The 10,898-nt window shown below is 38.3% G+C and overlaps 2 pseudogenes; both read left to right on the top strand.

The window, feature by feature from the left end:
• The first annotated feature begins 876 nt into the window (after positions 1–876).
• LOC114633405 lies at positions 877–1,836 on the top strand (annotated as a pseudogene).
• Positions 1,837–7,046: 5,210 nt separating this feature from the next.
• On the top strand, positions 7,047–8,011 carry LOC114633404 (annotated as a pseudogene).
• The last annotated feature ends 2,887 nt before the right edge of the window (positions 8,012–10,898 follow it).

Raw genomic sequence — 10,898 nt, forward strand, 5'->3', positions numbered from 1 at the left:
ATCTTTACTTCCCTTCTGTAACTTTGATTTTTGCTCACAGACAGCAGAAGAAACCTGAACATCAGGATCCAAGTGCAATCTGAAAAGTGACAGGAAGCCAGAGGGACTCCACCCATGCAACCAGTCAAACAGACTCTCTTTCTACCAATCCCCTGTAGAATGGCACTAGAAAAGACACTATCTTGCTCCATAAGAAACTAGTGAAAGGCTGTTGGCTGCATGGATGCCCACACTGCTATCTCTAGGATACAACTGTAAGTGAAAGGAAAGAGTAGGACATTTGATAGGCTCTGGTTGTACATCATGAACTTTGAAAACAAACCAGTTAATCACTGCTGAAAAAAGTCACACCTGTTCTCCCCATTTGGATTGCAATAGCCTCTCTCATCAACCAACCAAAGGGAATCTGGTGTGGGCAGGCCACTAGGCTTCTCACCAACTGAGGTGAGGAATTCGTCTCTCATTTAATGTAACATGTAGCCTCCAATGGTAGTAACTAGAGTGTAAAGCAAACCCTAAAGACTTAAACTACAGTACTAGATCCACTGTTGCTCTGGGTTCCATTGTCCTTTCAGTCTCACTATTTTGATTTTTTAAAAACAAAATATTAGTAGATAGTCAATTAAGATTGGTAAGGATTCTGTGTTATAGTCTAAAGCTGAGTACCACTTCCAAGTCAGTAATATCATTACTTGTCTTCAGAACTTTTATCAAATACAATTTAAAGCAAGAAACTTGGAAATAAAGAATGAAAGCTCTCATCTTGTTGGAGTCATGTTGGTGTCATAAGGGGTTTCTGATACTACAAACTATAGTTGATACTAACAAAATTTCACTGAAGTATCTTTTTCTAGGCATCCAAAGAAATCTGGCAAAATGGAGCTCATGAACTCAACCTTGGGAAATGGCTTCATTTAGGTAGGAATCCTAAATGGCAGTGACTCTCCTGAACTGCTCTGTGCCACAATCACATTCCTGTACATATTGTCTCTGACCAGCAATGGACTAATAATATGAGTCATTGTCATCACAGTAGATACTCAGCTCCATGTACCCATGTGCTTCCTACTGAGGCAGCTGTCTCTGATTGACCTTCTCCTGACATCAGTCATTACTCCAAAAGCTGTCATGGATTGTCTTCTGAGAGACAACACTATCTCCTTTGGAGGGTGTGCCCTTCAGATGTTCATGGAATTGGTACTGGGTGGTACAGAGAACCTTCTTCTTGCTTTTATGGCCTATGACAGGCATGTGGCCATTTGTCATCCACTGAACTACATGATCCTCATGAGTCCAAGAGTCTGTTGTCTCATGGTGACTGCATCATGGATCCTGGCAACTCAGATGGCCCTGGGATTTACCATCAACACCATGCATTATTCTTTCTGCAAATCAAGGCATATCAGACACCTCTTCTGTGAGATCCCTCCCTTGCTGGAATTGGCCTGCGCAGACACCTCTAGTTATAAGCTTGTGGTTTATTTGGTAGTTGTGCTCATGTTAATTCTCCCTCTTACTGCCATCTTTTTCTCTTATGCACAGATTTTGTTCACTGTTCTCCACATGCCCTCAAATGAGAGCAGGAAAAAAGCTCTTGTTGCCTGCTCTTCACACATGACTGTTGTAGGCATGTACTATGGGGCTCTCACAGCCATGTATTTCCTACCAAGTTACTACCACAATCCCAAGCAAGACAATATCCTTTCTGTTTTCTACACAATTGTCACCCCAGCTCTAAACCCGCTCATATACAGCCTGAGAAATAAGGAAATGACAGGTGCTTTGAGGAGAGTCCTGGGAAATACTTGTTTCTGTCACCCCATACATTCAAGGTAGTTCCAGTATATCTCTTCCTAATTTAATTACTCCTCCTCATCAGAAGACTTCTACTCTGAAATACTCTTGAAAAGAAACTGGGCACTAAAAACATGTATCTTGTGATTGATTATGTGTATCATTTGATTGCAATTCAAGAATCTATTAAGTAACTTTTGAACATTGTGTTCACAGGGTACCTGATAGGATAAGATTCACACTGTTTAAGATTTCTCTTCTATGTCTTTATTCTCTAATGAAGTTGTTTATATAAAAATTCTAAAGGAAAGTACTCACTGTACTGAACCTTGAGATTTTACATCACATTCAAGCAAGAACTATAAAAAATAACTTCAAGCAATGACTCATATTATTAGGAGGGGATGATTTAGGTTTAAAAAATTTGGATCATGTAAAGCCAGTTAAATGTAATACTGACAGCAATAGATTTGTCTAATGTCCAATTTTGTAAACAACAGAATTTATGGATGTTCTGACTGATGCCATGGGTTTGGGGGAAAGGAAAGAAATCTCCCCTTCCCCTCTACAGTGATGGAAATTTGAAGAAAATGTATACCTTGTTTTCTTGACAATTTAAAATAGTGTCGATTACTTCTGTAGAGAGAAAGCCATTATTATTTGTGAGTTTGTCCACTGGTTAGCCATGCTCTTGTGCATGGCGTAATGCCCATGCACATGTTGACCGAGCTACTTGAACTTAATGGATTATTAAAGCATAAAGAGGACATGTAGTCAGGGCAGGTTCTTTTTAGGAGAGTATCTGTAGGGAAATTAGTGGGGGAAAGTAGGGGATTTTATAACAGGTCATTGCATACGTATGTAAAATTTCAAAAGATTATGCTATAACAAAAACAATAAGCCTAAATTATAAGATAAAGCAAGCATAAAATCTATTTTAAAATATGATTAGATTCTCATTCTCACATCCCCTTTCCTATGGCAATCTATTATATAAGGTAGAATAGTAGGATTATGGGAGGGCAGAATGTGTATGAGAAAGTCTGCTCAAGAAAAATCAAACACTGCTTATTGTCATTACTCCTGGGTTAAGATTGAATCCAAGTCTTGTTTTAGATATATTTTCACAGTGTCATACTCCAAGGTAGCATGTCCTCTAGAAGTGTTGTTGCTATAATTTGTATCTTTTTTTTTCAATTTTGTTTATATTTATTGGTATTAAAATTGTGTACAAACATTATAGAGGCCACCAATCAATTTGATTGAATCTAGACCCTACTCCATAAGATGGAACCTACATATCTGACACTGATAATGCTGATAAGAACCTAAGACTAGATAGTTCGTGAGTCAAGGGAAAAACTATATTATTGTGCTAAAAGAATATAGCAATTCAATGACTCCCAATTGCATATTGCCTTTCTCAACCTCTATCAGAGAAGCTCCTTCTTGAAGTAGATGGGAATTAACACAGAAACACAAATATGAACAATGTGAAGAAAGTAAGATTCATTGGATGTCTCCATTAAACCTTACCCACAAGACTCAGGGGTCTATGTAAAAGAGGAAGGGTGAAGAATGTAGAGTCAAAAGTGATCCATGACTCCAAGCAAACAGTGTCTTCCAGATGCAACAGGAAATGATATACATATGAACTAACACAAACTGTGGCAGCATGTCCAGGATCTGAATAGGTTAAAACCAGATAGGGTCACAGCACTGAGAGGGAAGAAGTGGACATGGAGACCCACTCATAATGAAAGAGCTATTTTATTCTATTATTTTTTTAAAACAATTCATGTACCTTAGACCTAGGTTTCTTCTCCTTCCTCTATACACATTACTTATTGTCTTTTCATGTGTCTCAAATTTCCTGAATATTTTGTGTCAAGATATTTTTATATTTAATATTTTTTTGGATGAGTTATCTACTTCTTCCCTGTTCCAAGTTTCCTGAATATTTTGTGCCAGGATATTTTTAGGTTTAATATATTTTTGGATGAGCTATCCACTTACTCTGTTTTTGTAGTGCGATTTACCTATGAGTCTTTTATTGAATTCCTGGGATTTTCATTTCACATTTTACTTCAGGTTAGGTTTCCGTTGTGACTCTGATTTTACATTACATCACAAACTGTTTGCAGTATTTCATTCAAGTGTTTGTTTTCTCAGTCTTCATTAAGACATTTATTCATAACCCCTTTAGGGCCTTGAACACATTTATAAGTGCTAGATTGAACCCCTTGCTTTGTGTTTCAGTCCAATTGTTCATCTTGGGGATTGTTGCAGTAAGGTTGCTGGCTTCTGGAGGAGGTATATTGTCTTGGTTGTTCATGTTCTGTTTTATGCTGTTATTTAGGCATCTGGAACTACGGTATTTGTGGTTTTCTTGGAGTAGGCACCTTCTCTCTACTTTTATTGAGTGGTTGTTTCATTCTTTGTTTGCTTTGATCTAATCTGATAGTTTGTGGACCAGAAGAATGATGCTTGGTTCTCAGTTTGGGATGTCACTGGGTTTTAGGATTCAGACTCCAGCTGCTCCAGCTGCTCTCAGGAGTTGTGATTGGGTCGCTGTGTTCAGACCCCAATCAGTCTCAGATTACAACATTGGTCTGGTTGAGTGGTAGGCCAGTAGTCAGGTGAGGGATTATGCCTCCACACTTCTTTTAAGAAGGGGTTGGGGTATCATTCCATGAAGAGTAGAAGAGGTACCCTGATCCCCTCTATTAATAGCAGTAAGTCTGAAGTAGATGGAGGTGAACTAGGAGGAAGGGCTAGGCAGGCATGCAGTAAGCAGGTTTAAGAGTACTCTAGAAAAACAAGGATAGACAGGAAAGAGGGCATAGGTAGCCTACCTGGGTCCCAGCCATGTATAGTGGCTGTGGTGTCCTTGGTAGAGCAGTAATTCTGCATGATTGGCAGGGAGATATGGCTAAAGGGGGTGACAAAGAAGAACTATGGAACCCTAGGTCCATACTAAGAGGCCAAATTCCATATGAGTGGGATAAGCAGGGCTGGAAACTGGATCTTACTGAATCTTTCATTGCAAACCCCCTGGCTTGGCATGTCAAAACATCTTACTATTACATATGCTGTTGGATCTGAGGTCTTCTTTTAGCCCATATTTTTCTGCCTAGGAGCTCAAAGACCTAATACTTTGTGATGAAAACTCAGCAATAAACAATGAACCTCTGTGGAGCCTCTATCAAGAAAAAAGATGTCTTGCAGTCTCTGTGAGAGTCCCATTCTCCAGCACACTGTGTGCTTCTTGTGTGTGCTGTTATCAGATACAGGAGCTAATCAAGGACATGCTATTATCAAGTCTTCCTTCATCCAACTATTAATATATTTGGTCTTTCTGAAGCTGATCAAATTCTGTTTCTCCTTTCTACACTGCCATGTACATATTCACATGGGCACATGTCTGTGTAGTTGGTGAAAACAGAACTCATTCCGTGTCTTAGCATGGAATCACCATTTTCCATTATGATCTTTAAGTATGTGTCAACTTTCTCTCAGTTTTAAAAGTTTATGTAGTATTACCAGGTTTTGCCTTTTTGCAACAAATTCTCACCTTCTGGGAATGTCACATTTCTTCTCTGAGAACACATTTAAACCCATATCTGTAATTTTGTACAGTTCTGTAATTATTGTGATTATAGTTATCTGTTACACTGAACATTTTTTACTTCTTAAATTGTAAATAGCAAGTAGTCATGATATACAGGAGTGGCTTCATTATGACATTTTCCTACATGTATACTATTTATTTTGATCACTTTTACAATACCCCCATATTATTATTCTAGACTATCTGTTCCATTTCTTGTTTGTTCTCTTGATGCATTCAATGGTGAGAGAAAGCTGTGGCCTCAGAGCTGTGATTCAGAGACAGAAAGCTCAGCAAAACAAGCTGGAAAACAGCCCAAGAGGATTCATTAATGTACCTTTTCATAGAATTACATTTCCAGGGGAGGCCATTTCAGCTGGGAGATAAGTCCCTCTAAAGACAGCAAAAGAAAAAAGAAGGCCAAGAGCTCAAAAGACATAGTGTGCTCCTCAACAAATCCTCTGTTTACCACTATGCTGAGGTATATTTAAGTGGAGCCCTTTGGACATCGCCTCTAATTTCTAATTATTTCATACACCTTTCATCTTTGCTCCCATATGGAAAAAAAAGCAATAAAGAAATCTGAGCATCTGAACCCAAGACCAGTTGGATAACTGACAAGGAGCTAGAGGATTCTTTCCAGGAAGCTGTTAAACAGAAAGTTTCTACTCATTCTCAGATATGAGAACTGGAAGACCTCTTGACACATAGGACACTAATCAAAGACTGTTACCTGCCTGGCTGCAGTCATATCTACCTCTAGTAAACGTCTGTAGATGAAAGAAAGGAATAGAACAGTCCTGGCACCTGACATTGTAAGAATTCCTTTCCTACTTAACTGCCTTAGCAAAACAAACCAACTAGGCAGTACTTGAAATGTTGCTTTTTCCCGCCTTTGCATTAAATAACCTCAGTCTTCATGCAGTTGAAATGTAACAAAGGTACTCAGACAGAAAGACTTCTAGCTACCTGAGGTAATGAATATTTCTCCCAGTTAATGAAGTTTGTATCCTCAGAGCATAGTCCAAAGTAGATGCTAAAGTACAAACCACAATATCAAATTTGCTACTGTACTAGTTTCATTGTCCTTCAATTACTCTATTTTAGGGCTGATAAAGGAATGTTCAAACCCCACAAATACATGCACCTACTTTGTTGTAAATACACATCACTTTACACTACAGCAACAATACATCAGTTTTGTCAAAGATGCCATTATATAACACTTTAGTAGTATAAGTGTATATGGTGCACTACTATGACATTTATATACAGTAATTTACTAGTATATCCTTGTGTGCTCCTTACTAGTGCTTCCATTGTGATGATGTCCTATATCCTATGCATTTCTCTAACAGCACATCTGTGTTTGGCTGTACTCAGACATCCATATATTCTGCATTCCGAGAAGAGTATAATCTAATTTGAGTACCTCCTTTCCAAGAGTAATTTTAATACTCATATTCAGGACATTTATCAAGATATAACTAAAAGCCAAATTTGGATATTAGCAAGCAAAGTTATTTATGCATAAAAGATAGCATTTTATTGGCATATCAAAGTGATAACATAAAAGCTAGTTCTATAATAATAAAATTCAATTGACTCCTCTCTGTCTAGGCAACTAAAGATATCACTCAAAATGGAGTTTAGGAACTCAACCTTGGGCAATGGCTTCATCTTGGTGGGGATTCTGGATGACAGTGGCTCTCCGGAACTGCTCTGTGCTACAATCACAGCCCTGTACATGTTGGCTATGACAAGCAATGGAGTGCTGCTCCTAGTCATCACTATGGATGCCCGGCTTCATGTGCCCATGTATCTCCTACTTGGACAGCTGTCTCTCATGGACCTCCTCCTCACATCAGTTATTACTCCAAAGGCTGTCATGGATTTTCTGCTCAAAGACAACAGCATCTCCTTTGGAGGGTGTGCCCTTCAGATGTTTCTAGAACTGGCACTAGGTAGTGCAGAGGACCTCCTTCTGGCCTTTATGGCCTATGACAGGTATGTGGCCATTTGTCATCCTCTAAATTACATGATCTTCATGAGGCCAAATGTCTGCTGGTTCATAGTAGGTATTACATGGATCCTGGCATCAGTGATAGCCCTAGTATTTACCATCTATACCATGGAATATCCATTCTGTAAATCCCGACAGATCAGACACCTGTTCTGTGAGATCCCTCCATTGCTGAAGCTGGCCTGTGCAGACACCTCCACATGCGAGCTGATGGTTTATTTGACGAGTGTTTCTGTGTTGATTCTCCCTCTTGCTGTTATTCTGGCCTCTTATATACGAATTCTGTTTAGTGTATTCCACATGCCCTCAAATGAGGGCAGGAAGAAAGCCCTTGTCACCTGTTCCTCTCATCTGATTGTGGTTGGGATGTGGTATGGGGGTTCTTCACTCATGTATGTCCTTCCCAGTCAATTCCACAGTCCCAAACAAGACAATATCCTCTCCATTTTCTATACTGTTGTCACTCCAGCTCTGAATCCCCTCATCTACAGCCTGAGGAATAAAGAAGTCACCGGGGCTTTAAGGAGAATTCTTGGAAGACAGTTATTGCCGACACAATCCACTTTCCAGGTAGTTCTTTCTAATAGCTACTTTCTAAACTTACTTCTTCCTTAAAGTCAGATTTCATCTATGAATACAATCATTCTGGAGAAATCAATCCAGTAAAAAAAGTATATCTGTTGATTTAAAAGTATGCAAATGAAACAAACATTATTAAGTACTTTTTGACCTTTCGTCTATGTAATGTTGTATAAAATAATTACCCAGAGAAAATTTCTGTGTGTATTTAAATGAATCACTTCATTTTGTATTCTGGAAACTAAATACCTCAGTGAGTTATATCCACATAAAAAGTTTCTTTACAATAACATGTTTTCCTCCTTATTGTAAGATGGCTTTGCATACCAATGACAAGGAGATTCATATCTTCTGTCAGGGTACAGAGGTTGAAATTCAATGTATCTTTCTTAACTTGTAACATCTTATAACTTAGAACATTCACATGGCGTTTCTGAACCGGGTCTTTAAGTTATAATTCCCTGTAATAAAACATCTGTTTTATACCATTGTTGTGATATCTTATTATACAATACATATAAAGATTTTCAGTGAAGAAATATTTTGATTATTATCTTGAGTATGATGGTTACATCATAAATTTTAACAGTCTTGAAGCCAAACTTTCATTGAATTTTGTAAGTGGTAGTATTTGACTTTACATTGGATGCTCCTGTAAAATAGCTGTTTTGTTGCTATTAAAAATGACCACTCTCGTTGCTCAGATTTTATGTAGTTTGGTCTTGCACAGGTCTTTTGTATGCTGTCATAACTGCTGTCAGTTCATATGTGCACCTATTCAGTTGTTTCTGGAAAGCACTGTTTCTTTGTAATCATCCAGCTCCTCTGCCTTCTACAATTTTTCTACCTACAATTCCACAATGATGTCTAAGGCTTTGGTGGAAGAGGTATGATAAAAATGTCCCATTTAGAGTTGATCATTTCATAGTCTCCTATTCTCTGTACCTTGGAAAATTATGGGTCTCTGTGTTAACTGCCATCCTTTGCAAAGAAACTAAGCTTCTCTGATGAGTCTAGAGAGGTGCACTGGTCTATGTATAGAAGGATAAGTCATTTTAATGGTTTAATACTCTGTCTTCAGCAGAATAGTAGTAGGTTCCCTCACACATCCCGTGAGCTGTCGAGATACAGATTCTTGGTTCCAATAACTGTTCCAGATACGTGTTGAATTTTGTGGAGTGAGACTTCAATCCATTCCAAAAGTTCTTTGTTACTTCCATGACTTTCACATCACTATTGCACAAGTGGGCTCATCTCACCAGGTGGGTCATTATCATAGCTCACAAAGTCTAACATAGGATTAGGCTGATAATTCCTTTCTTTCTATTTGATCATTCAATCACTAATAAAGCTATGTAATGAAGAAGTTTCCACATCAATATCAGAATAATATCTCCATATATTATGGTCCAAGCATGTGGTGGCTTTTATTTTATTTTATTTATTTATTTATTTATACTTATTTATTTCTTTATATACTGATCACGTCTTCCCCTCTTTTGATTCCTCCCAACACCTCCCCATCACCTCACTTCCCTGCCATAATCCTGTTCTACCTTTCTCCTTAGAAATGGCTCAGAATAAGGGAGGAATACCATAGATATCAACCCATCTTGGCATATCATGTTGAAGTAGGACTAGGTCCATCTTCTTCCATTGTGGCTAGGCAAAGTAGCCCAGTTAGGGGAAAGGGATCCAAAGGCAGTTAACAGAGTCAGATACAGCCACTGCTTCTGCTGTTAGGAGTCCCAGCATGTGGTGCCTTTAGTAATCGATTGTTACCATTATCAAGTTCAGTGGGGTAACTAAGAGTAATGGCAATAACAAGAAAAATTTGCAGGTCTATGGGACTTTACTAGCCAAGAAATTCAACAGAAATAATGCATTCCTAACATTGGGCTCTTTAATTTGTTCACCTCTGACGTCTAATAGAAAGTCTTTAATATCTGGTACAGATATTGGAATCAACAATCTCTGGGTAGGCAGATCATTGGACTTATGAGAGAACTCTTAGTTGTTCCACTATGGGGTAACCCCATTTAAGTTTTTTAATATATGTGTATGCTTGTATTTTAGAAAATTTCTGCAGTAGTAGTTTTTCATGATTTTTTCACATCCTCAGTGTTAGTTATCCCTCCTCACTTTTCTCTTCCACCCTCCTTTCTCTACTACACTTAACCACTGCTGTTTTGTTATTCTCTCCCCTTCTTTACATCTCTCTCTCTCCCTTGAATGTTGCTTTCCTCATATGGCCCCTCACTAATTTCCTGACCTATGTGGGCGTCTTGAAGGAAACATACATATCTAAAGGCGTAGAGTTAACATCTATGAATGAATGAACACATGAGACATTTTTCTTTCTCAATCTAGATTATTTTAGCCAGAATGGTGTGTAAAAATGATAAAGCTTTATGTTTTTTTGTGTTACCCACTTAGGTTTTTTTGCTTTTAATAACCCTTCCATTTCACTTTTATTTCTCTTTCTCCATTCTTTATTTTGTCTTCAGCTGAATTACCTACTGAGCAAGAGGTATAACTAGCTTTTACAGGCTGCCTCCTCTTGGGGCTGGAGAGATGGCTGAGAGGTTAAGAGCTGAGCTGCCCTTCCAGAGGTCCTGAGTTCAATTCACACTAACCACATGGTTGCTCATAAACATCTATAATGAAGTCTGGTGCACTCTTTTGGTCTGCAAGCATACATGCAGCTAGAACACTGTATACAAGGCTGTTTCCTCCGTTCTGCTATCTTATTTCTCTTCATCATTTATAAAGATATTTAATCTTATACTCTACATCTTTAAAACCTTCCACAATGGAATCATGAGTACATGTGGACTTACATGTAAACCTAAGCATTTTTAGAGTGCCCTACCTTCTCTAGCCAGCTATAGG

Source organism: Grammomys surdaster, unplaced genomic scaffold, assembly GCF_004785775.1.
Source record: "Grammomys surdaster isolate TR1022 unplaced genomic scaffold, NIH_TR_1.0 620, whole genome shotgun sequence".
NCBI classification, from domain to species: Eukaryota; Metazoa; Chordata; class Mammalia; order Rodentia; family Muridae; genus Grammomys; species Grammomys surdaster.